Here is a 27,838-nt window from a genome sequence, read left to right as displayed (position 1 = left end):
TCTACCGTACATCAGGACATCCAGTAGGGCCGCTTTATTTTGTATTTGAAGCAGTCAGGCATCTGGTCAAAAAGTCTCCTCGTCACCTTGCTACAGGGTTTTCATGTACAGTATCCTGTAAACACTAGATCTCAACAGACACCTTTGTCTCGGCCATTTAAGGTTGTCAAGTCCTTGTCAGAAAGTTTGACATGTTCAACCCATAAATCTTAACAGATCCTAAAAAGAGATGTTTAAGGCCAGACTTGTTCAGCCTGTTTGATCTGCCACAACCAGGTCTCAACCACATTTAGACATCAATAGCTCTGCCCAGATGGCAGCTGGTTGTAAGCCTGGTGAGGGTAAGAGTGTCAACAAACCAGTGGGATTCTCAGCTCAGCTGTTTCTCTACAGCAACACATCACATAACTTCACATTAGGGCTCAGTACGTCTATCTCCTGCTACATCCCTCAATCAAGACACAAGTAAAGTTATTTTATGGAAGCAATCCACATATTTCTGGTTGAGAACTTTGACTTTGGAATTAAAGGAGCTGACTCTCATCCTAACTGCGTCACATTGCGTCAAACTGCTCATGTCCACCAAACATCATTAGTTGAAGAAGCCAACAAAACTACAAAATCTCCTAAAGCAACGATGAGACTGAGGTCCCTTATTACCTTGATATCTTGTTCATGACGTTCATGAACAAGATATCATGATGTTTAAATTGTTATAATTAACAACAAAATAACTCATTCATAATTTGGATCATCTTTCCACTACAAAATATTTTAGCTTTTTTCTCTTAAGGTTTAAAATTTAATATTATTATTCTACTCCATTTAGGGCAAACACAATAGATTTCTATTCTTATATACTAATCTGGTTGTAAATTAACACTCAAATGAAATTCTGTGCAGTTCCACTCGACGTGCTGTATATGTCAATCGCGTGCCGTGTTGGGAAAAGAAAACTGATTCCCATGTAAACCCTTGGGACTCCCACCTTCCCGCAAACCTGTTAGAAGTGTGTCTTAGGAATGACTTTTGTGGCCAGGGGCTTCCCATCACTTTTCCGATTTCCCTCCATCAGGAGAAAAAGGGGGACTTGTGCATAATCCTAAAGCCCATTGTGGCCTAGTTAGTGGGAAGGGAACATGCCTTTCCGACTGGTCGTGCCTTTGTATGTGGGTCAGCTTCATTCAAATTCTCTTTCATTCCAGTTCTTCTTCCGACACTGTGGCCCATCATTAGCTGTAATATAGGTCACCCCAGGCTTTGTGAGGCTCCAGCCCCATTTGCATTCTTGATTCAGAAGTCGCAGTCATGGGGTGACTGTAGGTAGGAAGGTGGGAAGCTAAGGGGGTAAAGATAGCATCAGAGGTAAAGGGAAAGCTTTTATCACTTTTGATGAAAGGATGGGGTCAGCCTGGATACATACTTTAAAGGATCTGGTTGTTTTCCCAGTGGAGAGAAGATAAAACACCTATAGTTTCTGGATGAAATGTAGCATGATTCCACTACTCTTCCTATTGGAATAAAAATAGATGAGAAAAACAAGGAGGCTGTTGAAACAACAGTCTAGACATAAGTCAAACTGCTGTTGTTTTAAAAACATCTGTTTAAAAGAAGTCAACCTCTTTTAGAGTGTGGCCTTTGACATCTTTGCAAGAAAAAAAGTGGTGCATTCAATGGGTCCTTCAGAAATATTGGTAGAAGACTGTAGCAATGACCCAAAGGCAAAATGAAGCTGGTATCAGTATTCATCAGAAACACATTAATATCTGATGTCAGGAAGTGTCAACTGTGACTTTTAACAACTGCTACAAAGAAAATATTAAAGAGACATTTTATATAATGTCAGGGGCATAATGATTATCTCTAAGTGCCATAATACCTGTCCATCTATTGTCAGTTTTATTCAAATCTTCTAGTTAAACCTCACTTTGCCTTTTATATCCAGCTTTCTTTTCATTTTGCATGAAGAAACTGCATTTTTGGAGGTCATTAAAAAAAATCCAGTGTCAGAATCAGCAATTCAGTAATTAATTAGTTAATAATTAAAATCAGTTGGTTTTCTCCTGATCAGCTTGTACTATCCTTGATCATTCTGGTTTGTGGCTTTATTTGGACAAGGATTAAAAGGAAAAAAAAAACATTGAACTTTCTGTTTTTTATAACTTAAACCTCTACTTTTTTATGTTCTATGGTCAATGTTGGTCACACTGCTAAAATCAAACAAAGGGCTGTCAGACAAATGGGCTGTTCTGTCCTTGTATGACCAAAGTAAAAGCCTCAAATTGGCAAAAAGTGAGTTGGACTCTGACAGATCTTTCGATTTAATAGTGGAAAGAAGGATGTTTGGCTTACGAATGTCTGGGTTTTGTATCTAGTTTTGGCAAATTGTGTGATTCTGATGGCATCTACTTATTATGATCTTCAGCATGTACTACAGGGGAGTGGACAATGGGAATTGCTGTCACTGGGTCTGATGTCAGTCATTGTCTCAAATGCTGGGGCCTTGACTACAGTAATGTGAGCACTGCTCCAGCTTGCAGCAGGGGTGAAGAAGTTCAGGCAAAAAGCAAAACTGTTTATTTATCACCACTCTGACTTATCAACTCTCACGTATTAGAGCTGGATAGTTACCAAATCAATTCCCGAAAACAAGCAGCTGAAATTTGCTTCCTCTGTAAGATGGCTTGACTCACCCTTGTTGATTATTCTCCACATCAAAAGGAGGCTGTCAAGGCAGACCCAGAGCACCCTAGAGGGAGCATAGAGGGAAGTTTCAAAACTGGCATTGCAACGCCTTAAGATTCCCCAAAAGGATCTGAAGATTGTTGCTTTTGAGGAGAAGGTTAACCCTGCAACCTCATCTAAGCATAAGATGATGGATGGCTAGATGAACGGATGATTGATTGATTGAAGACCCAACACCTTCCTGTTTTTCTCTTTTTTTCCACACTGCAAGGAAACGATCACATTGTGAGCTTCTGTCAAGAATAGAGTTGTTCACATCAGAAAACACATGGCAATGATCCACACAGACGATTGTGTGGCAAAAAAAGTACAAAAGTTGTGACTTCAATTCAGTAGCCTGAAGTCTGCAGTAACTGTAGTGTTTAGTATGCAGAGGAAAGAGAACATATCGACATTTTTTTCTCCTTGGCAAATTACATGGTTCCACCTTAATTGTTATTGGAGATGCTATCGTGAAACGGATGCAGCCCTCGCTTCTGAACCTACAAAGGCCTGACAGTGGTGTGAAGGGGGCAAAGGAGGGGAGCTATGCAAAATACGACCTATGTATAATTAATGTTCTCCCTTTTTCTCCCTCTTGCAAACAACCCCTCTATCCTCTTCGGGATGGACAGCTGGCGCCACAGTGTCTCTTTTGACCTCTAAGGGTTGCAGTGTTAACTTGAGATACCAGAGGTGGGAAAGAAAGGGCAGGCTGTCAAGAGAAGGCATATGTACAACCTGTCTGGCTGAAATATATGTTTAGCTCAAGCACTAGTGGAACAAGTCAGAGTCGGGCTGGGGAGCGGGGCTAATGACCAGGCAATTTATACCCAAATAAATGATAATTTAACTTTACAACATAGATATGCCTGCAACAGCGGAGCTTACAAGTTTCACCACCACAGAGAGCAATTATGTCATTCTGAAATCCATCTGACATGAACTACAACAAACCAAGAGAACAACAGAAACATCAGGCTACTGGTCACTAATGATGAAACAACACAAATTCAAATCAGTTCAGAACCGCAGATAGCGATCGGATGATTTTGACACTTTATCAATTTCAACTCAAAGCCTGAAGCCCGGTTGACTCGTTGAACCGAGCACACAGCAGCGCACATTGAAGCGAGTACGTAGAGGCACGCACCGCATGCGCAGCATGTCGCAGCACCTCGTGCACCTCTGGATGTTTGTAACTCTGCGCGGATCTCGCGCGCCGCCTTTCACAAAAAATAGACGATCTGGAAGATGTTCTTACAGGCGGCTCCAATGTAAACCTTAACTATAAACGCCATATTGCTGTCTTGGCTCAAAAACATGCTCAACCCGATCTGCCGAAAGTGACTACAACTCAGCCTTCAGTCCCTGACATCACCGCTGTACCACCGACAGAGAGAAAAGGGGATGTAAGCTAGGCGGCTGGGCTGATACAATTTACAGTCTACAGTTAACTGACACTTTCTGAATAATGTCAGAGTTGCTACCTGTAACTAGTCCGGCTCCTTTCCTGGGCCCCCCAGCCCACCGCCCCCCCAGACCCTCGAAGCTCCGCTCCTGAGCCCAAGTAAAACAGGTATAATAGAACTTTAAACTACCCAACATGGCTGACTCTAGTTTTCTTTCCTTCTTAGTGCGGATTTTCTTACTTATAAAGTACACAAAGCACACTCACACACTGGGATGACTTTTGCACTCCCTCGTCATTTCACTCTCTGGCTTCCCTGTCTCCCCATTAATTGATCCAAACAAGGCTAAGATTATCTCTGCTCCTGTGCAAGAAAAAAATGCTGGAGTCACTGCCATCTCTTTCAAGATAGCAGAAGACGAGACAGACAGAACTTTGGCTGAAACTCCTCTGTCGCCTTAATTCCTGACGGGAAGCACGTTAATATCGCTTCACCCCACCCTACCCTAAACCCTTTCCCTCTTATCTCCATCCGAAGCCTCTTTTGATGTCCCAACTCTAATCAACTTGTCCGGGGCCGAGGGATGTGCGCCTGACACGGGACAATCGCCGGAATCTAAATCGTTACATCTCCTCTGACATTATGGTGGCATTTTTGTCGTGGCAGAGGTAAGAAGAGTAAGAATCGGTTCAGTAGGGACTGCAGTTCTTTCCATCAGTGTGTGGAGGGAGGCGGGGGTTGGCGGGGTGGGTGGCATATTCATATTAGTGTGGAATTAGGCGCCTTTTTAGATGTGCAGGAAATCCAGTGTCGGCGAGGAGAGCGCTGGAGTCCACACGTGTCCTTATCGGGGGATGGCGGAGGCCCTATTCATACCAACTGCTATCAGCATAATTCTTTTTGACATTTCAGATAAGGATCTTAACGGAAAGCTCCCAACGAGGCAGTCGGGGGAGTTGTCAAATAATGCATAAATCCTACATGTTTACTACTAAAATATCAGCCTTTTAAATATGTGTCAGGATATTGGCTTTTATCGGGCAATCTGCGAACCCTCATCCCATCCGCTTCCCATATCTTGGCTATTGACAGGGGTTAGGAGTGCATGCATGTGTTTCCACCGAATGACATCAGCTCATGCAATTAATGCATCAATAGATTGCATACCAGCATATGTTAGTTCTGTTTGCTTCTAACTAGTTTATATTTTTTCTGAAGTATTACCTGAAGAGACTGATTCATTTTCTAATATGTGACTGTATCAATGTCCTTTGTTTAGTTGTATTCATTAACAGATGTTGTCCTGTTTGTACCAGGTTTTAGCTGCAAGTAAATTCAATTAAATTCCCTGGACATTATTGATCCACCTCTTTATCGGCTATTTTTTACTCAACCTGACACAGGATCCAAATGACTCAAACTAAAGTTGTATTCAGTTTGGTTAAGTATGCACAGGGCCATTATATGCCAAAATGTTCAATATTTTTGCATTAATTTCAAATATAGTTGCCTTAACATACAGTGCCTTGTAAAGGTATTGATACCTATTGAGGTGTAGATCATACAAACTGTGACCGTAAAGTGCAGACTGTAAAGTGCATTTTGTTTTCCAAATCAATCACGGCTTGCATTTGTATTCAGCCGCTCCGTCTTAAAGCCAGGATTTGTGGCCTTTATGAGTATTTTACCTGTTTCTTTGATTAATGCTCTCAATGCTGTCAGTGTAGGTGGACAGATATGTTTTGGTTGGTTTGCAGTTGTGCCATAGCCTTTCAGATGATGGACTCAGCAGTGCTCTGTGAGAAGTTCGAAGCTTAACATACTATTTTATAGGTTCTCCACAACTTTAAGCCGTGTTTCATTTCCCTTCACTTCACAGTAGTACACTACTTTGGGCTGGTCTATTTAAAGCCTTACTAAAATAGAACAAATTTTGGTTAAATAATATGACAAAATATGGAAAATTATAAGGAGTTTGGATACATTTGCAAGGCGTTCTACATGGCATATTATAATACAGTTAATCAGGCTAATTTGAAGGCAGAAAGGAAACTTTTTCTAACATCCTCTACATTGTAGTATAAAGGAGTCTCTAGAGACCTATATATAATTGTTTTTATTTCTTACAACCTTCATTGACATGTGACTAAACTTGGCTTCCTAGACTGATGGACATGGCATACAGTGCATTATGTAAATGATTTTCTCTAAACAAAAAGTCTACACACAAAAAAAACCACTATATAAAAATGATAAAAATGTATAAAATAAATGATTACTTTAAATACTAACCTTTTTGTAAGAGTAAAAAAAAGGTTTTGTATGATGTGATGTTATACAATGTTGATTTAGACAAAGGCGTTTATTCTGCTTAGCGTTAAAAAGAAGGGAAAAGATGAGTGACTGAACAAGAATGTCACTAATAGGACAGAAATAATCAACAGAAGACAGCTGCCATACATGCATGCTCATATGTTAGAGGGCTGTGGCCAGTCAGCCACATAATAGAACAATCACTCTGTCACTCATCCTCTGTTATTCCTGTGACTGCTACTCCATTTTAAAATTACACACACACACATGCAAAATCTTATTTTCTTTTGTGCTTTTTCTTCTCCTGTCATCTTTGTCTCTTCTGTCCCACTCTTTTTTGCTTTCCTGTTTCAAATCTGTCCTCGGTCAGCGTTCTGCTTTATTCCTTCCTCACGACGCATTGTAGGTTTTTGGCACGTGACCATTTTAAAGTGTCTTTGTCACTTCTGAGCTCATTTTTGTCTTGTGGACACCTGGTTTATACAGAATGCAGTGTGATACATCAGAATGAATCACCAAACAGTGATGAACACAGTCAGTTTCTGCAGCTTAATTTGAGCATGAGTAGCTTTGGGACTATGATGCTTTGAGATATTGTCAAGTCAGGTGAAAGTTTAGAAGAAGAAAAATAAATTCACTTAAAATGACAAAGACAAAATCAATTTAGTCCAGCAGGCAGAAATATTGTAAATGTCTGTGTTCATTGTCTACTATCCATTTCATAATGTTACATAAAGCATGTAATGGTTGGTTTGTTATTTTAAGTCAAGGCTCTGTTATGACTTGGCCAAAAATGATAGGCCAGTGCCATAATTCACTTTAGATGGTGTTTATTGTGTTCATCTTCAGGTGAAAACAAGTTGAAGAAGCTGTGAGTATTTACAATGGATGTCCAGTCAGATTAAAAACCGACATAAAAATCAATACAGCAGTACCTTCATAGCACTTCAAAAGTCCATCACCTTCACTGTGACTTGCAGAGCACTCATTTATACTCACAGGCCCCACCTACAAGAAGACAAACAAGAAATTAAACAAAGAGTACATTTTTTGTTCCATGTAAGCATGCCAAGTAAACCCATATCAAAGTATACAAAATAAATAAAATAGTAATATTGGTTGATAATCCTGAAATAATACTAAAAAAACAAACATGTGACAAAAAATATCATATTAAATTTAATGGACCTTACCGAGCTCCGCCCACAAGTCTCACAAGCAAAGCCTCGCAGCGTTGTTTCTCTGTAAACATGACTGGATTAGTGCATCATTTCTACCGGATTTTCACAATATATACTACAATGGACAGAGGAACTAACAAGTTCATGTCATCATCTGGGAGGTTACTGGTTTCTCAGTCTCAAGCTGGTTGCAAACCTGAGGCCAGCAGGTGTCAGTCAGTTATGGTAGATCTGAAATTTGGTTTGATGACGTTAATATGAGAAGCTACAGACTGACAGGAGGAACCAAAGAGCTCTGTAAAGGCAAAGGCAAATCTTCTGAAGCTGGGATATAATTCATTTAATTTCACATAATTACCGCGGTAGAAGCCATTTGTTTGCTAAAATTTTATGAAATATATTTGTTCTATTTGATGTTTGTTGTGAATGACGTAAACTCACAAACGAACGAGGTAATTAGTCCAACGTTTAGAAACTACAGCGGCTGTAATGCGCCACAGCAAAGGTAAACAAAGGTAAAATAACCCGAACAGGTGATCAACTCAAAACCACTCGTACCTTTTTACTCTCTCTCTCTCTTTGTAGTTTAAGCTCACCTGTTCCCGTGGCAATCCCCCCCCCCCCCCCCCCCCCCCCCGCAAGACGAGCAAAGATTATGTTAAAAACATAACATTCAGTCCGTTACGATATCAAATTTCCAGGCTTGATATTTATTTCTCGATTATTAATCAGCGCTTCCCTGAACACAGCGATGGTTGATTGACTAGCTGTACTTGGTGCTAACGTGGCTAACACGAGTAACAGTTTAGTCCAAAGTATTTTCTGCTAAAATAAAATCTTTAGTGTATGTCAGATACAGACACATTGGATATTGATCTGTTTAGCTAACGTAAGACTGTGTAGCAGACAGGCTTCAAGGTGTGGAAGTTGCATCAGTTCTGCCATTATGCTGTACTTAGCTAACGGGAAGCTAAGTGTGTTTGTGAGACGGCCACGCACGTGACCACGTAGAATGGGCATCAGCCAATGAAAAGCGGCCCCTCTGGCAAGGTCCATAGAAAACACTCAATTAATACAACGTCCTCATTACGTCATTATGACATCACGTGACTTCCTCCCAGCGCTCCGTAATCCGGAAATAGCTTTTTTGATTATCTGAACCAGGAAAATGTTTGACAACTGAGGCAGGAACATCGAGGGTGCACCCACGACGAACCGCGGCAATTTGTTGTCAAACAGTTTTATTGAGGAATCAGACACGAGAATTGATAGGGTTAGGGTTACCCTATGTCGGATGTGCGTATGTTTGTGTTTGCGTGTCTGTGTGCATGTGTGCCTGCATGTCAACACGACTCCGTCCTCGTGATAGCTCCTTCTCCCTCATTTATTTATATAACATAAAAGCTGAAAAATAGTATCTACTAGTACAATGTTTTATGTGAGCCTTAGTCCAATGGCCATTTTTTAGGTTTATGTGTAAACCTGAAAAAATTTTGATAAGTATACTGGACCCCTTGGATTGCATTTCCTGTCCTATCACTGCTTTAATAAAAGCCGTAGCCTAACATACCAATATTTTACTAATTTTATTAATAAAATTCAGCTGTCGGTCTGTCGCATGGTTAGGCTTGTTGTCCTGGTAGGAGAACTTCCACCTCATCCTCTTACAGACTTTCTTCCTGAATTACCCTCCATTTAATTCCATCTATCTTCTAAATAGCTCTGTGGCTTTAGCATCTTCCATGTTTTTTTTTTTCTTTTTTTGCTTAGATTTAAAAGGGGCTTCTTGTGACTTTCTCTGAACATTTACCATCTTTTATTTTACTCTTGCATAATGGACAAATAATTGAGTCTTCTACCTGAGCTGTGGATCTCTACTTACGTGTTACCACTTCTTACCTACTTCTTACCTACTTCTTTGATTACTTCTCTCCTTTCCTCGCCTGTCAAATTCTGAACATTTTGAAATATGGTGGTAGTGGCAGCTTCCACCACCACCAATTAGGGGTGGTGGAAGTACACCAATTAGGGGTGTACTTTTGATTTTTAGCAATATGGCAGAAAATTTTGTTACTTTTTATCACTCAAAATCCAAATAAAACGCATTAAAGTTTGAAATGTTACAAAATTTGAGTGTGTTAAAGCGGTGAGAATACTTATGAAGTCATAGTAGAAATCACATATAAGCTGTTTTAATTCATGGATATTGAACATTACTTTGCTTATTACTTCAAGCTTAAAATCACTTTACATTTTTAAAGGCGTTAAAGTCAAAGAGAAAATTTTTTCTTATTATTTAGACATGCAATTGCTGAATATCTGTTTGAATAATGAAAGAAAAATGAAGAAAACTTGTTTTGTTTCGCTTTGAGCTGTATGTAAGCATTCTGGAAGCATTCCTTCTCAGTCTGGTGGCATATTTTCAATCATTATTAAAATGTCGGTAGTTTAAGGCTCGCAGGCTTTAACCTCTGCTACCTTTGGTGCGTGATAAAAGACGAAGCCACTATCAATCTTTATTGTCTGGCCCGTGTGCTGTAATTGCATTCAATAGTCCACTGATTCTCTTGTCTGGACTAATGTCGGGGAGCAGAGGGGAGCCACATGCTCTAACAGCAGCAAAAACACACACTGATGCAGATAGACACTCAGGTGTGCAAATGCACAGGTCAAGTTTTTATTGCGGAAAGCAATTGGGGGAGGTTTTGAAGAGTGTTAAATGCACAAAGAATATGCAGAGTAACACAGGCAGCGGGGAACACTCGGCCCCTCCTTGATAAATTGTTGACAGTGTAGATTGTGAGCAGCTGTGCGACCAATGAAGAGGATTCATCGTCTGGTCAGATTGTTTATTTGATGTCGTTAGAGTATGTGTGTGTGTTAGACAGTGATGTCACCATCAGGGTAGGGCACATATTAAAATTCAAATTTAAGCAACCCTGAGGAAGGAGGGAGAAGAGATAGAAGGAGGAGTGGGAGAGCTGGAGGAGTGCCAAAGTCTTGATTGGATCTGAGTGAATAGTAAGAAGGCTGACGGAAAGGGAAGAGGGTGGAGGAACCTGGAGAGACAGCCGGCATGAACGAGGAAAAAAAAAGAAAAAAGAAGTGTGGGTGTGTTGTTTTAATATCCTCCTGTAGCACTTCAAGCACATCCTAATGAAATCCAACGGCGGCCTTTTCCATCCCCCGTTGGAGTTTACCGGATTACGAAGTGCATTTGTGAGCTTCTTTTTTGTTTTGTTTTTTTGTAGGTATGTATGCGTGTGTGTGTATGAGCTGTTTGATTACATATCACCCATCTTCACTGGGAAACCTGCCGTGCATTTTGCAGAGCGTCACACTGTGGACGGCCTCAATAAGACTGACATGCCAGGCAGGTAATAGATTTGGGCTCATCGTCGTATCCATGTGGAGATCACAAAACCTGCAACCCTGTGGATCAAGCCAGAAGAGAAGCAGCCATTTGAAATTGGTTATCCCATCACTTCTCCCAAATCCTTCTTCATATGCAAGATATTTTTAGGGGCATCCCGCTCATAGTTTGTTTTTGATTGACCAGGTTCAGGGTTATAAGGACGCCTCTTTGTTGTTTTACGGGAAGCTCAGACTCAGCAGTTTCAATGTAATGCAATTAGCATGTTGCTAATTAGCATCTAAACTGTTATGTACCTGATAAAATACACAGACCAAATAGTTTCCTGTGAATAAAAGAAATGGAAGTTGAAGAGATGCTAAACCCAAGGCTGCATTCAGAGTCACGGAGGAAAACAAAAACTCAACTGTGACCTGGAGCAGGATAATGTGGTTGACGGAAAGTAGGCACTTTGTGATTTAACACTTTAAATTAACCTTCTTTTTAGGATGTTTTGTTTTTGTAACACTATGAATGTTAAAGACAAAAACATTTATAAAATAAAGTATTGCAAATGCTGAGGAAATATCATTTTTTTGTAACAAAAAACAAACAAAACAAAACATAAGGAGCATTTAGATATATATTTGAAGTATTACAATAAAAATGCCTATGTGGTTATTTTTATTTGTAATAGAAAAAGAAAGGTGCTGCAACATTTGATAGTGCAGTATTGTTTATTTTTTATTCTTTTATTTTTTTATTTGGTTTGGAGTATAAATATAACTAATTTAAGAAAAAGATATCTACATGAGTTGGAGAAGATGATAATGGACTATAATGTGTTATTATTTTGGAGCAACATATTTCATGTTCAGCTATATGAAAACATGTTAGCAATGTGGAAAGTTTGTACCAATTGTTTTTAATACAAATATTAGAAAAAATTTACATTTATTTTGAGAATTAAGATTTTTGGTGTACCAAGGCATATTAATATTTTTATTTAGTTATTTTGATATAGTAAATGCTATCAGAATATTAGTATTAAATATGTTCATTTATTTATCCATTTATTTAATTATGTTTGGTTATTTTTATAAAAACTACTAAAATTGTAAGAATTTAGGAAACATCTTAGTGTGTATATTTCATCATTATGTTGTACTTATTGAGGTCTTTATGATTTACATATACTTCTGGTAATAACCCTCTTTCTCTTTTATCTTGATCCAACCCAATATTCCAAGGCCAGCTGGCTAATACTGTTGAAGAACCCAGTTGAATTGTTTGTAACTGTGGCTTTGTCCCCAACCAACCAACAGTCATAAAAATCATGCTGAATTCTCCTCAGCATGACAAGCAAACAGTCTTGGCAAAGATCTGCGTGCTTCACCATAAGACTGTGACCATGCACTTCTCTGTCCGCTCTTTATATTGATGTCTGTGTCCACGGATTCTTTATGCAAGCTTTTTTGTGCGTGCATACATTTGCATGATACACGCATACATTCAGTGTCAGTGGAGCTTGCAGCTTACACACTGCATACAGTAATACATTGCTGAATATCAAAGGAAATTACCCTTCACCTCGGTGCATGGATCTTAGCGAGTTCCTTAACCAGAGGAATGGGCTTTGAACCAGGCAGATTCCCCCAGGGCCTGTATCCCAGCCCCTCCCCGGAACGCCATGCCGGATAAGGCCCGTAATTCCCACTTTTAGGTTTCCATTAATCTGATCCTGACACAGGGGAGACGGGCTGCTTTGCATATCGCCTCCCCAAGATGGAGGGCTATTTACATGATCGCCTCCAGATTGAATATGATCAGTAGCCCTCCTCCTCCTTCGCCGTCCTCTGGAGCTGGGATGGTGGGGGGAAGAAAAAGAAAACGTAGATTCTTTTTTTTCCCAGCTGGTATTTGCTACATTATCATGGATGAAATATTATTCACTCAGGTATATACACCATATCGTTTCAATATGTCTCAAGTAAGACTTGATGGATACATGTTGCGGATATTACGAGTTCCCTTGACGAACACCATTTTTTTCTTTTCGTTTTTTTTTTTTTATGAATGTGACAGCAGAGATGGAAAGATCGACCCATTTATCATTGCTCACAGATAGCGCTAATGTGAGGAGAACTATACCGGCACCCCCGCCCGCCACCCACCTCACCCCTTCCCCAACAAATGTGAGGAACACCAGTGAACAGTCCTCCATTAGAAACCACGAAGGCAAACCCCCATGTAAATGTATCTGTAATGAACGGCGCGTACAGGAGGTGCATTATTCTCTTTCTGCTACATTTATTCCTGAATATCAAATGAATATGATAAATGTGGAGCGAGGGGGTGGCTTTTGAGGGGACGAAAAAGGGGGGGCAAAGTAAGCTGAGGATATGAGATGAGTGATATTGTTATTACACCGTCGACGATGAGCAGCAGAAGTTGAGACGGTGCAAGGCGCTCCTGCTCTTTCCCTTTGCGAACACATCACCTGCTTATATGTCTGTTACCATCCGTCCTTTCAGCTACTTTTAATTCACTTTTTTTTCTTTTTTTTTGCTTTTGTTTCTATTCAGCATGTCAAGCAGGTCTGCATATTGTGAGCCAATATGCAGAGAGACGGCGACAACAGGAAGGGGGAACAAAAGCAAGAGAACAAACGTGTGTTCACACTGTCTTTAAAGCTGTGGTGAGGAATTCTAACCAAATGCACATAATCCTGGAAATCTATATGGCGCTTAACTTATTTTAGCTTATTTTTTTCATTATAATCCCACTTCACCTATTTGATTTTTTTTTTTTTTCCAAGCAGGTGAAATACTTCAATTACGGTGTCTCTGCTGATCGCTCCTTGTAAACAGTGCAACAATACGTCCTCACTCACTTTGTCTCAGGCTGTTTCCGGAGCTGAAGAAGGCCTCCCAGCTACCCAGCCCCCCCTTCCCTAAGTGCATTTCATGCTTTTAATTGACACCGCCGCATGTTAATTTGAAGCATGTCACGGATGTGTCACACCCGTAAGCCGCCAGTGTCCGACCTCATGTAATGTCGAATTACACTCCTGCTGCTCATCGGCGTGACAATAGATAAGCTTCTCCTAGGCAACAGCAAACGGTTCAAAGAGTCATGTGTAACTGAGGTACTTTCTTATTTTTGTCTGCTGCTCGCATCCACCCTCCCCCCCACTCCACATCAGCATAGCTGTCAAGGTTTTACTCAAACAATTCACTTTTTAGGTAGCCACAATTGAAACAGCAGTAATATGACAGTGGACAGCTGGAGTTTTTCAATCCAAAATGTAAGAAGCTAAAAGTTAAAATGGTGCATTTTGAGACAAAAAAGGGAAACGAGAACCTAGAAACAAAAATAGGTACATTTATGCACAAATTATTCACACACCTTGGCAAAACAAATCCCTCTGCAATTCAAAAATTTAATCCAAAAGTTTGCTGCTATAGATGTCACAATCATCTCTTTAAAAGAAATACAACATTGTAAAAACAGTATTAATTAATAAAAAAATATTTTTAATAGCATCCCAAAGTTATTTATATCCTCGACAATAATCAATACAGAATTCCTAATTGGCACATCAGAAATCAAACACTACAACTGCTCCCCAGCTTTTTGAATCCACTGAAATTTTTAAAACTCATTTTTGTTAATCTAGGTCTCCTTGCCATCACCCTAATCTCCAACTGCCCTCATAGATTCTCTTTCAGAACCTCGTGTTTTATAAAACAGGACAAATTTCAAATCCTGCAACTTTTAAATACATCTCTTCTGTATTCATTATGGATTGTCTTTTAACTGTTAACATCACTGCAGGTGAGAAATATCAATAACTGCATTAGTATATTAATTGCTGATATCAATATAAAAGGAGTGAAGAATGATAATTACTTGCACATCTGAATACCTTTCTCATTTTTACAGCGTGAACTTCCTTTTAATAGTGCTAATGGAACAGGGCATGATGTAAAAGGAAAATGTGTGACTTTTATGTTGAACTTTGCAACCTATAGTTCAGCAGTTTGCAACAGTTATCAGCAAGCTAGAGACAACTTGTTATAGCCTTTTATTAGCTCTCAAAGAGGAAACAGCTTACTATTTCCACGAAGCCAATTGAAACAAAAATGTAAATTACACCTGCGGCCACTTAACAATAGATGTACTTTCAATGTTCAGATCACTTAAAATTCAGTTCCATAAAGCTCATACCTTTGACCTATTTAGACAGGCATGTTTGTCTTTATTAGCAGGTGCAACAGACATCTAGCACAATTTCTTCTTGCTATCCGACACTTAACCAGAAACTTGTAAGACACAACCAAAGACTATGAATCTCTCCAAGACTCTGCCGAGACCTATAGAGGGGAGGGTGCTCAAAAGTTAAAAGGGGCATATAACAAGATTTTACAACAATATAACGTGCAATATACCTGGTTCAGCAATCCTTTATTATCATGAATCTAATGTGGAATTGCATGCTAATTTATATCAGTGCCATCAGGTGGAAACAATGCAAAGCAAAAGTAGCCATTGTACCTGATGGGGTACATAGATAGTTCTCACAAGATTGGACCAAAATAAGAAATGCACCGCATTAAGCATCACAACCAGCATTACCCATATTTAAATTTGGAGGTACACCAGTTCCACCAGCACTGATCCAGCCCCACATGCTAAACAGTTTCCCAGATTTTAAAGTAAGACCTTGATTCCTCTTAACTTACTTATTGTCATTAAGGCTAAAAAACTAAACTGTTGTCTTGTCTGATAAATTACAATGTTAACAATAACAGAAATCTCAAAAGCCTTTTATTTTTCTTGATTTTAAGCCTTTTAAAATATTTCTTTGTCATTGGTTCACAGTATATTGAACATACGCTAGACCATGGGTGGGCAACTCCAGGCCTAGAGGGCCGGTCTCCTGCAACTTTTAGATGTATCTCTACTTCAACACACCTGAGTCAAATAATCAGGTCATTAGCAGGACTCTGGAGAACCTGACTTCACTTAGGAGGTGATTCAGCTGTTGGATTCAAGTGTGTTGGATCAGGGAGACATCTAAGAGTTGCAGGACACCGGCCCTCGAGGACCAGGATTGCCCACTCCTGTTCTAGACCTTAAGAACTTTAAACAAAATTACCAGCTTTTTTTGCTTTAGAACCCCCTCAGAGCAAAACAAGCAGACATGTCATCATATAAATATGAACGATAGAAGAAGCAAAAATGAAGGGAATTTTTTGTATTCTAAATTATTGTAGAGTTCCAAATATGTTTAGTCTCAACTTATAACCTATCTGTTGTCACAGTTTTAGACATTTTACTACCAAGAAGAACTGCTGATGGATGCATTGTTTACTCTATTTACTTAGGATCTTGTTTAGTTTTATAAATGCACAAATTCAGGCATTTTTCCTAAATAATAGCAACGTGAAACTTAATATTTAGATAAAAATTGCTTTGAAACATTCTTGTACTCTTTCCTATTTTACACATACGCACACAGTAATGTCTCTGATTCCCGTCCACACACACACACACACACGCACACCCACAGTTTGCTTTTAGCCCCCAGGCATAGCATTTCAGAGTTCCATTTACTTGATTAAATCATATTTGCATATGGAAATTGTTTGAAAATTATATTAATTTGTTATATTCAAAAGAGAATTACTTTCTTATATTAAAGCTAAAGCAGACAGAGGCTGACAGGTGATGGTAGTAAACTTTGCTCAGAGGGCCCTGTCAGGAAAATCTTGTGCACACACGCGCATGCACGTCCCCCCACATACACGCACACATAAAAACTGTCATTTATTTTTTAAAGACATAAATCCTAAAGCAATACCACCATCAGAGGTGAGTTTGAGTCCAAATCTTCATCCAACCCCCACATTACAATAAAGGGTCATGACTCTGTCGTCTTTGTCCAGGTGTGTGTGACTGATGGCGAACTGCAAGCTGTCACCATAAGACCAACCTTCTCCTGAGCCAACTTAACTTATCAGGAACTCCAACCAAGAAAAAGGAAGAAAAAAAAAACAGGCTAATTAATTAAGAACAGTATTAGAAGTAATGGGATATTATAATATAAATTGCTACATTCTGGAACCAATTTAATCCAATTACTGGAACCCCTCATGAATATAATACCTCCAAAATCACTCCGTCAGAGTCCGAAGGGAGATGTGTCTGACTAGTAAGGCTGAAAGAAAAGAAAAAAAATCTGCTCCCTTTTAACAGCGAACACCAACAATTATTTAAATGCTTGAGAGGAACTGTTAATTTGAGTAATAAACCCAGTGATGATTTTTTTTTTCTAATTGACATCTCGACCATTTTACAACCTGAGTAGGTTTTTGTTTGAACGCGGCCGTGTTTGAAAAAGATGAATGACGTTAAAGGCTGATTGGTGCCGTTTCTCTTAATGGCCCTTATCCAATTTAAAAAATGTCTAAAAAGAGACAAAAGGCCCACAGTTCAACTCCTGGTAAAGTGAAGTGTGATTTAGAGGAATGGATAAATTGACAGGAACCGCAAAGGCACAGGATATTTGATTTTCTTTCCCTTCTTTTGAGAAAATAATTAAATTAAATTGAACTTTTTATCGATGCAAAAGTATGCAAATGTAAATCAATAACTTAAAATTTTCTAAATGAAGTTATATTTTATATATTCATTCGCAGACAGATTTTTGTTTGTTGGCTGAGGTTAGGAAAACCATTCATTTGAATTCTTATAACATTCCTTACAGTGGCTCAAACTACATATTTAAAAGTATATGTGTGTCTTGGCAGTTAAAGTTTTCTTTTGTTTTAAATATTGTCTTTGCAATACAGTCAAATTTTTGAACTCAGCTATGTAGAGTATTTTTTTCTGCAAAATGATAAAGACAAAAGTTGCTTTCTGACATGAAAGAAGAATAATGAATGCTAGCTGATTAAAATAAAAATCAAGAAGCGAGAAGCTGCCAGGGCTGCGGTTCTTCTTTCACCCCATGATGTCTAAATATCATGAAAACTTTCATGATGTCTTTAAACTTGTCTAAACAAGTTTAAAGGAGAATAGAAAAGGAAAGATCCCAGCTGTTTACGTACAAATTGGAGCACAGCTAGTTAGTGCAGAAAGTTAGAAAGGTATTAGTGAAAAACTGTTATGAACCATGAACTCAAAAATAATCATAACACAATTTTTTTTATGTTTAGATTACTTTTTCCCCCCTTGTAGCAGGTAAAACTTGTAAATTCTGCCCTGCAAAAGTGTTTATACCTTGTGAAGTTTTAGGTCACATTTGGATTTAGTTGAAACTGCATTAATTTTGTGTTCATGTCCAGGTTCTTCCTGATTTGTCTCTTTTTCTTTCAGTTTAAATGTTGTCCTATCTTAAACTCTCATACAGTTGTTTAATTATTAGCAATATTGAAACCAATCACATTTAGGGTGGGAGCAAACATACACTATTAAACTTTACAAAGAAGAAAAGAATGATTTCAACAACAAAAAAAAGAACTTAGCCATGTTTTTAATCAGCAACAAATATGCTTTACAATACATATTTGATTACATCAGCTTTCCATTTAAATCAAATCGAGAGGGAGGGTCTCGTTAAAGCGAAGCATATGAACTTTAGTGTGAAATATTGAGAAAGATATGAAAGAAGAGCCGTGTATTCCCCGGTGGACCCTTCAGACAATCAGGCCATTGAATTGAGCCGACAGATCCGAGGGGCTTCTTGTTGTTGAGAAAATACTCGGCTCACCACTAAAGCTATTATCACATACATACAAAAAACAATGAAATTTGAGTCCGTTCAGTTTCATTGACTCACTCAAGAGCAATTTAACAGGTTGTGTGGGTGGTCACACAGAAATATTCCACTTTATTCCCATCAACAAACAACAGACAACACAATAACATGATGTAATTGCACTGGTAGATGAAGATGAGAAACAGCACCAGTGGTCCGGTGGTGCTATCATATACTCAGACATGGTAAATCTCCATGTAATTGCTGCTTAGAGCACTTCAGCAGCATTTTGCCATTTATTTCAAATTGTTAGTTCAACACTGTAGATGTAGTCGGCCCTTTAAAACAACTTCTTTTATTTTTTATTTGAGTAGATTTAGTGAAGAGAACAAGTTCATTGCCTGAAATAATTCATTCTTTTAATAAATGGACTGCTTGTTTGTGCTTACACCTGACATTTGTGCAGCTATAGTGACTTTTATCAAATGACATTGATAATGATAGCAGCCCCCAGAAATCTTGCAAGTTAAAATTTACATTTCTTAACCACTGATTTCCTTTTCTGTTAATGAGAATATAGTAAAGAAGGTGGATTTGTAAAAGGAGTAGGGCATGCTAATGGTAAACCCGTGCACAATTTGGGTAGGTTGGTTTTGATTTTAGATCTGAAACAATCAACCACAAAATAACATGTTTTTTCTCTTGAAAAGCACATAGAGATTTTTAGTTTTTCTTAAAGGGCATCTCAATAAAACTGAACATAAACACACCTACAATGCATGCCATACAACTTTTCTTACAAATAACTTGATTGAAATACCTTAATTCTATAAGAGATTTCATCATTTATGTAGACTATACTAAACCTTAGGAAAGGCAGGATTTTCAAAAAGTAACTGAGCTTCACATGTTTTATCATTTCAAATTTCGAAATTTGATAACTGAAAAACTAATGGAAAGTTATGTGGAATTCAAGCCGAGGGTTGTCACCAACTCTGACTTCAAAATCCAATATGGCTCCCCAACATATAAAACCTTAGGGCAGTCTGAGTAAAAACAGTTACTTTGTACTTATTGCAACTTGTATCTCATTCAATTTGTGTAAAATGCAAGTTTCACATCATGGTTTACTTCAGTGGTGTCCAAAGTCAGTGCTTAAAGGTTATCTACCACTTAATCACTGTTAATCTGTTCACATTTACTGGTGGAAATAATTATTCTGAAAATTTCTTCTGAATACCACTAAAGGCTAAGTATCTCCAGGGTTACAGTTTCAGACTATTTTAGTGCTTTGTGATTGTAACGGTCATATTCACAGAGGTGGACCTGTATTGGAACCTGATTATCATTTGCTACATTATCAAGCACATAGCGTTTACCACATTACTGTAATGACAAGCTTTATGCCACCATGTGTGTATGGGGAAGGTGTGCTTGTTTAGTGATTACTCATGTTCAGTCATAAGCTGAATCTAAATGTTGCTTAAATTACAAAAGCATTGGTGACTGTGTACAAATGTTATGTGTTAAAGGAAGATTTATGTGTGTGTGGGAGTGGATTTGGCCTCCTCACCTTTGTGATTGTGACGTTATTAAAAGGTGTTTTTTCGTGTGTCAGATGGCTGAGACACAGAGGAAGCTGAAATGGAAAGCTCCTAATCTGCCCATTATACACATCATGTGTCAAAATATAGAAAGCTTAGTTGCGTTGCTATCCCAATCCATGACATTCTGCTGCTTTATGGTATCAGAATTTTATATGAAATATGATTATAAGCAGCACAGCATGAAATTACAGTGAGGTGTTAGCCAAATGCTACTGAAAGAACCATTTGTTTATCATTCAGTTCATTAATGCCAGGGAACATTTTAAAAATACCTGGTCAACATTTAGAGCCATATAAAATTAATCTTTTATAGGAATTAAGATTAAAAGTCAGGTGCAACTAATAAAATGCAGCTGAGTAACTAATCACCAGCAAGTGTGACTGTCTCTTTGAAAGCAAGTGTTTCAGCAGTTTGCTGCTTAACACTATGATGAGAAGGAAAGACATCAGCATATAGAGAAACATCTGTTGCTGCCAATCAATCAGGGAAGGGTTATAGAGCCATCTGCAAACTATTTTGCAACTATCACAAATTTTCACATCTATAGGGAAATGGATTAAGATTTGTGATCTCCTCTGTTTTTAGAAGATAAGGAGCTTCAGCGAGCAGTCCACATTTGTCCAGTTGAAAACTTTGGCTGTCATGTCAGCAACTTCACAATCATGTCCTAAAGATACCAAAAATTGAGATTCCCAAATCTGACACTCGCCTCTCTCTGACCACATCAGGAGATCCTTTCCATATTTAAATAGGCTGGTGACCATGGGCAATCTTGGTGGAGGCTAAACAGCACCAGGAAATAATTAACTTTGTGCTGAGAATACTGACACTTCCTTTGATTAAACAAGGTTCTGAAAACTCTTACCAGCATCCCTGGAATGCTATGTTCCTGCAACAACTCTCCGACAAAATCTTTACTTGATCTGCTGAATTCATTTCAGTTTATTGGTATAAATAGATGAACCCAGCGTTTCATCAGGGGGTTCAGACCTGACATTTTTTTTATGTTTCACAATTCAAAATATTATCTTCTAAACTTTACATACCTTCAGTCTGTGCAATACGTATTGTTCCCACCCCAATCCATCTTTAATCCATCATATTATTTGCACAGTTTATTTTTAGCTCCACTAGTGACACATATTTACATATTCACATAATCACAGTAATATTTTGTATTTTCCGAGTACTACAGGAGTCAGCAACGATATGTCTGCAAAATTCATTGTAGTGTCGTTGTGTAATGACGATAAATCTATATTCACATAATACCTAATCTTTGCTTCAACCTTTAGTTTGTTGCAAACTAAAAATGTTTTGTGTGTATTTTTTGAACAGAAAACACTCTCTGGAGGCCGGATGGACAGATCATCAGATTATGGCAGCAAATCCCCACACGTAAAGAGGACAGAAGACTCTAATGGTATGTACTTTGATGATTTTTAGGGAAAAATGTATTTATTTATTTCTCCATTCATACATGTAAGCCATATGCCCCAAAGGAAGCCATTATGATTTATCTTTACTACAATCACAAAAATGAAATACATATGAATGTTAGGAATGCGGTAAAATAGCTGCTTTTTTATTTCAAATTGCAACTGATTAGAAATGAACAAGATTGCATCATCAACACTTGTCTTTTAATTGAGAGAGATTTTACCATAATCTTTGTCTCTGGATGGCTGGGAATGACTGCATGTGATTTAGCTGCTGCAGACACTGACCCAGAGGGTTGTCTATTAGCAGTTGTCAGCAGTAATGACCAATCCCTTTAGCATTTTAGAGCCAATGCCATTCTTAGTGTTCTTCCCTGTTTAACTTGTTATTTATAGACCATGTCAGGCCTGTAATAAACATAAAGCATAAAACTGAAGCTAATGCGCTACTAATGAAATCTGGATATAGACAAGTTTATGAATGAAATAATTTAGAGCGCTCTACGAGTGTCGATGGAGGTTACTGGCTCAGGAAGAGTTAACTCCATGTGGTACCTTGAACCTTGTTGCAACTGATGGGAGGAGATTTATGAGCACATACCTGCTGAACTGTTACGTTGTCTTTTCTTTCTCACTTTGAATAGCAGCTAAGAAGAGAAACTGGGATCCCAGAAATTTTTATAAACATAAAAATGTAAAGTTTTCTGTATTCTGTAGGAAATAGAAGAGGTGCCAATAGGTGTAGCACTGGAATGTGCGCTGTATTCAATTGCAATCTGGAACAGGTGCCACAAGATGTCACTGAATCAAACTGATTGAATAGGTAGCATAGATTCAGATAAGCCTTTATGTGTCAAAGACACCAGTGATTTAAAATAAGTGTTCAGAAAACAGGGAAATTCAAAGTTTAAAGCTTTGGAAATTATGGGAGGAATTGTTGGAGGTCTCTCTTTAGACATTAAAAGCACACAGTTGCCATATGTATCTATGTGTGTTCAGATGTTGGTGAGAGATGTGAATTTTTCCATCATTCTCTGCAAAAACCTGCTTATCTGAGCTGCTCTACATGAGGTATTGCATTCAGTCTGTGCGTACGCTTGTGCAGGCATGCGTACGATTGTGTGTCCACGCGTGTGTGAGGAAAGCGCATGTAAATCTCCTGCTACCCCCATCTTATTGCTTTCTTGAGCTTCTCAGGGAGAAATCCCCTTGATTCAGCCCAGTCCCTGAGGCTAGAGCCCATACACAGCAGATGTTCCACTGAAAAGGCCATGAATGTTTAATCATTTGTGTTATTGATGCCGCCTTTTTGTTTGTTGGAAAGTGTGAGCGACTGTTACGGTCTTATGTGTCTATTTTTACATGTTATGTATCCATCTGTGCATGTGAAGCAGGAACAGACATACTTTTAATGTGTTATTTTTTTTTCCTTTCTTTTTTGAGGATGGGATCTCTTTACTTTATATTCCCAGTAATGAATGTACAAAGACATCTATTAAAAATGTTATTCATAAGATTATGGAAAGCTGTGAGTCAAATATCACATTAGTGGACTCTCACAAAACATTTCAACCTCTCTTTTTCTCTTTTGTCAAACTGAAAGTTAAATCCTACATTTGGACAAACAGACAGGGCCGCAGCTCTAAACTGTGATTTGTTAGACTTAAAGCTGCTGTTTTAGTGTTTGAGCTGACAGCCAGATTTGATCATAATTAGACAGCATGCCGAGGGCTTTGATTGGCACGGTAATTGGATTGTCATTGGGGCTGAAAAGCTATTATCTTTGGATCATGCCCCATGAAATTTGTTGGAAAAACTTCTGTGGCCATCATTAAGTCAGCCATCTTGGGGGCCTTCACAAATGAGCTTTTTTTAATGGCAGAGAAAAAGCAACAAGAAGAAAAGGGGAGAGGGCGGAAAAAAAGAAAAGAAAAGTACCTGTGCACCGCTGGGACCCTTAGATCCTCTGAATCGCAGCAAAGACAATCTGAGCTCCATTGATTAATGATATTAGCATAGCAGGTAGCGCTAAGTCAAAAAGTGGCGTGCTGGGTTATTGCCCATCTCTCTTGCCCACTCGCTAGTAACAGGATTAGGAGGGGTGGGGGGCGACAAGTGAAGGAATGTAATAATGAAAGTGGAGTGAGCTTGGAAGAAGTGAGTGGGAGCGGTGCAATGAGAGGCAAAAAGAGAAACTGCAGGGTGGCTTACATTTGCAATTGTTTGTGTGAAGCATCAGCTACTAGCCACATCTTGGAGAAATAACCAGCAATATGAAGTTTTAAAAATCATGAAAGTGAGATGATTTCAAAACTATCTGGGTTTAAAGTTAACATGGCCATCTTTGAAAAATAGTGGATTGAACTGCAGTATGTCACAAACAGAACATGGATAAGTTAACTGGCTTAATGTTCTTCTTCTTCTCAGTTTATCTAGTCACAGTTTGGGGACAGAAGATTAGGAAATGTGTATACACAAAACAACATGCATACCCAAATGTATCTTTGTATTTTAAGTTAAAAAATTGTAATTACACTAAATGGTCATAGTTGTTTAATCACGCATCAACTAGACATTAGAATCAAGGATTCTTGCTCAAGTTAAACTGAATTTTGTTGCAGAATGATTCTGTGGGTAAATATTTTTTACAACTACCTGAAAATCCTTGTTAGACTTCATGACAACTTGAACTCTTACAAAACCAAAAACACTTAGAATAAAAATATGGTAGCTGTTACAAGAAAAGTGAGTCTTTGCTGACTCTGCCAGACACTATAATCCAAATTTATTGATTCCTTGCTAAAGGGTAAGAGAAGATACCAATTACTGAGTCTAATAAAAACTTTTAATCTTTGAAATACGGGCATATTATTAATATAGATAGATAGATAGATAGATAGATAGATAGATAGATAGATAGATAGATAGATAGATAGATAGATAGATAGATAGATAGATAGATAGATAGATAGATAGATAGATAGATAGATAGATAGATAGATAGATAGCATTTATTGTCATTGAACAGAATTCAACAAAATTTCCATTGCAGCTCCCGTGCAAAAGGTCAAATATATACAGTAAAAATAAGCAAACACACAATAATAATAATAACAATATATACAACTAAATTAACTAAAGGCACTCAACCACACCAAAGAAGTAGCAGCAGGTCCAGTTTTTATATCAGTTGACCTCAGCCAGGGAAACTACACAGGGTCTTGCAGGCATCATATTTAAGCTTTTTTTGTCTAAAGACAACTTGAGCACAAAAGAAAATATTACTCATTTGGTATAAGAGAAACTTGGACGTCTTTGCAAACAGGACCTTAAAATGCAAAAACTGAGCAACACAAACATCAAACTGGAATAGAAACAACATGGACACTTTTTAGAAAGATTCCTTGAATCTACATTTCAATAATTTAGCACATATGGTGCGCAAGAGAAGAACTGCAGTGAATACAACAGTGTTATTCACTCTTCTATTAGCGGTAGACAGTCATCAAACTAGTCGATTGTCACCACCTATTGGGATCTGGTTATACCTTGTGGTAAAAATAAATCCTGCAGTTTTTATATTTATCATGTGATATCATATGTCATCAGAAATATACACGTTTATATACTTTTCAGAATACAGGGAGATTAGCTCTAGGTAATCAAGAATAAAAACTCTTAAGAGGAATTTTTTCTTACCTTGTCATAGCATTTTTCAGTTGCTATGAAAAACGTACAATGTCTACAGGCTTTTCATAGAAATACTGACGTTATATGATTCTGATGAAACATTGGGTAGTTGATTATAGGAAGCATATCGTTAATCAGAAATTTTGGGGCTTGTGTGACTCCTTGTTTGTGTTTTCGAAGTGTGCTACCTCTGGCTTATGATACTGGTTCACACATACTTATCGGCTTGTTTTGCATTTTTGTGTGCTGCGTTCATGCAAGATAGTAAATATGGCTTTACATCATATCTGAAAGGTGTAGCGCAGCAAAGAAATGTTTTGTCTTCCTGATGGCAGATCTCTCCATTTCCTCTTTTTTATTGTGTCTGTGGGTGAAAGTTTCCATGCAGGCACTGTTGATCAGAGCCTATCAAGTAGCATCTGATTTGCATTCAGTGGACGCATCATTATTCACAACATTTGATGTCCACAAAAACACATTAGACCTCTGTTTTGATGCCGAATGGCGTTGGTCGCGACCGCCCAGACATCATTTGTGCGCCCAAATAGTCAGATGTAAATTGATATGTAAGAAAATGCCCCATTAACTTTTTCATTAATGGTTATAATGCATTCTGAGTGACATCCGCGGGGCGGTGTGCCTCTTTGAGCATGGCCACACACACATGTGCCGCACACAAAACAACACAGTAACAAACAGTGAAAAAGCACAACCAAAATAAAACATGCAACCAAATACATAAATGTGCAGACATAATTTATGCTGAAAAGCTCACTCACACTGAGGGGGAATGAACAAGAAGTACAGAATACAGCTGTCAGCAAACCTTTTGTACAAGTGCATCTCATGATAACTGAATATTATCCAAAACTTGATTTATTTTAGTAGTTCATATATTCATATATGGATTCATCAAAACATATATGCTTAATATATTTTGTAATCTTGATTTAAAGCTAATAAAAATCCATAAGCCAGTATCTCAGAAAATTACAATATGTTATAATATTTAAAAAGTACTTTTAGTGATTTAGATTAATGATTTAGGTCAAAACAAATTCATGATTTTGAAATGACCAGTCAAAGTCCAAACCAAAACTCACTTGAAAATGTGGCAAGCTTAAAAAATGATGTTCACAAACACCATTCCTGCTACCTATTCAGTTTTTGTTTATCAATATTTAGCCATATAGGAAAGTCCACAGTTCTAACAAAAAGAAAACAATTCTTTAACTGAGCTGCATGTCAAAGCTTCCAGAATCAGAAAAATGTTTATATTTTTTTTGGTAAGTTCTTGGTTAGTTTAGGAAAAAAATATATCCAAGTCTGGAAAAAAGAAAAGAAAATGCATTAACTGTAAGTTACCACTTCTCTTCTTTGCCATCTCTTAACATCTGGGACTGGATTTTTCTTTTTTGGTAATTTTACCATTTGCACACACGCTCACAATGCATCCACACAAACACACCGATTCTCCTACCAGAGCCGATGTGTCCGTTGTTTGGCGAGCACTTTAAGCACTTATCCCTGAGTGTTTGCCGGCTCCTGAAGGTAAAGAATTACAGGTAACCATGTGTACAAATGATCTGCATTCACACAGACACGCATGCAAGTCGCTAGTCTGCAAAACCATAGCAACATTCAAGGGATGAAGGCAACTGTGAGATTTCAGTTTTCTCTGCTGTGTGTGTTTGTGATCACATTGAAGCATGGAGGCTGTAGATAACTTCACACAATAAGTAAGTTGGCCACAGAGCAGAAGACAGGAAAACATGGTGCCGATACGGGAGAGGAGCTGGTTTCACAGCTGATTTCTGATCGCTTTACATGTTAGATGCTCTGCCATGCCTCATTAGAAAAATGGCTTATCTGAAAGGGGAGAGACCTTTGATCTTTTTATGTTGCTCATTCTAACTTGATTGGTTAAAAAAAAACAAAAAAAACGCTAGAAATTAAGAGAAATATTCTGTGATTTTAGCCACTAATTACACATGTACATTTTTTTTATTCTAATTTTGTTTTAATTGACAACATCTAAATGGCTGTCATTTATGCCATATACTTACTATTTTACTTCTGCTGTCGATTGCTATTATTTCCTCTGAAATTTCTTGACACTCATATTTCATGTCCATAGTGACACATGGTGGTGGCAGTATCATGACATGGGGATCCTTACCTTCATCAGATAATCTGGGGAGAGTTGATGCCCCCTTTAATCTCATAACCCAAAATAAATCCCTTTGTATTGTGTTCACAAGCCATCATTTTAATGACCATATATTATTCATGCGAATTTAAGTTATCTTAAGGAGCATTTAATTTGAGTCTGCTTTTACATATATACATATATA

General features: G+C 38.0%; 1 protein-coding gene across 2 annotated transcripts in view; it reads left to right on the top strand.

Annotated features, from left to right (window-relative positions):
* Window positions 1-27,838, top strand: part of vrk2 (VRK serine/threonine kinase 2) — a 161,355-nt gene that overhangs the window by 102,717 nt on the left and 30,800 nt on the right. For both annotated transcript variants that reach the window (XR_004337851.1, XR_004337850.1), the window contains exon 18: window positions 21,694-21,778. The gene's annotated coding sequence lies outside the window, so the exon portion shown is untranslated. The remainder of the gene's footprint in view (window positions 1-21,693; window positions 21,779-27,838) is intronic.

The sequence above is a fragment of the Xiphophorus hellerii genome, chromosome 22, assembly GCF_003331165.1.
Source record: "Xiphophorus hellerii strain 12219 chromosome 22, Xiphophorus_hellerii-4.1, whole genome shotgun sequence".
NCBI lineage: Eukaryota > Metazoa > Chordata > Actinopteri > Cyprinodontiformes > Poeciliidae > Xiphophorus > Xiphophorus hellerii.
This window is presented reverse-complemented; position numbering and strand designations above follow the sequence as displayed.